We start from the raw sequence: 1,612 nt of genomic DNA on the forward strand, positions 1-1,612 counted from the left end.
TCTCCAAAAGGATTTGCTGCATGGAACACTAATGACAGGAGACTTGATGAGCTGGGGGAGGACATCAAGAACATCAGCCATGAAGGAAGCATGAGGTTCGTGAAAAAGACAGGAAAGAACGAAAATATCAAGCTGGATGTCGGAAGATTCTGAAAATTGCTCTTAATCATAGAGTAGCTAAGACAAATAGAAGAAATGATGAAGTCAAAGAGCCACACTGAAAATTTCAAAGGACAGCTCAAGAAGATGAAGTTAAATGCTGTTATGAAATGTGCAAAGACATAGAATTAGAAAACCTAAAAGGGGAACACACTCAACATATCTTAAACTGAAAGCACTGAAGAGAAAATGCCAGCCTTGAATTTCAATATTGAAAGAGTTTATGGGCAAAATATTGAATGATGCAGGGAGCATCAAAAGGAAAAGGGAAAGAATACACAGAGATCGCTGTACCAGAAAGAACTCGTCAGAATCATTTTAAGAGGTAGCATGTGATCAAGAACCAATGGTAATGAAGGCACTAACCAAAAACAAGACTCCAAGAATTGATGGAATAACAATGGAAATGTGTCAATAGGTGATGAAGCACTGGAGCACTCACTAGTCTATGTCAAGAAATTTTGAAGACAGCTACTTGGCCAAATGATTGGAAGAGATCCAGGTTTTCACCCATTCCAAAGAAAAGTGACCCAACAGAATGTGCAAATTATAAAACAATATCAACAATATCACATGCAAATAAAATTTTGCTTAAGATTAGTCAACAACAGTTACAGCAGCATATTGACTGGGAGCTGTCAGAGGGTCAGTCTAGACTCAGAAGAGGATGTGGAAAGAGAAATATTGCTAATGTCAGATGAATCTTGGTTGAAGGCAGAGAATGCCAGAAAGATGTTTATTTGCATTTAAATGACTATGTGATGACATTTGACTGTGGATCATAACAAATTATGGATAGCACTGAGAAAAATGGGAATTCTAGAACACTTCGTTGTGCTCAGGAACCTGTGCATGGATCAAAGGCAGTTGTGTAAACAGAACAAAGGCATACTGAATGGTTTCAAATCCAGTAAATTGTCAGGGTTACATCCTCTCACCATAGTTCTTCAGTTGTAAACTGAGCCAATAACCAGAAACGCTGCACTGTAAGTGGAAGAATGAGGCATCGGATTGGGGGAAGGCTTATTAACAATTTCTGATATGCAGATGACACTATCGTCCTTGCTGAAATTGAGGAAGGCTGTCAGAGGAAACCCGCCTCCGATAACTGAAGGGCCGGAAGGTGCAAATGTATGGTGATAATATGTAATGATTACCATAAAGTCATAGAGGATAAAAATGATAGGCGAGTAAAATAAACGAGTCAGATACTCACTTCAGCTCCTCTCGATGGACCGAGTGGAACCAGGAGGTGTGAAAAGGCGCCTTTACTATCTTGGGACATTTATCATTAGCCTTAAGTAGTTAAATATGTCACAAGGTGAGTGGTATCTACATTAAGGTCCCTGAGCTCACAGGTGGGGAAACCTAATATCTACACTGGGGGAAGGTACAGAGGGGTTGAGTGTCACGGCAGGAAGAGAAAGCAAAAGGAGAATGTTTGCTTCTACAG

The sequence above is a fragment of the Echinops telfairi genome, unplaced genomic scaffold, assembly GCF_000313985.2.
Source record: "Echinops telfairi isolate 266 unplaced genomic scaffold, ASM31398v2 ScPeMD7_5;HRSCAF=22, whole genome shotgun sequence".
NCBI classification, from domain to species: Eukaryota; Metazoa; Chordata; class Mammalia; order Afrosoricida; family Tenrecidae; genus Echinops; species Echinops telfairi.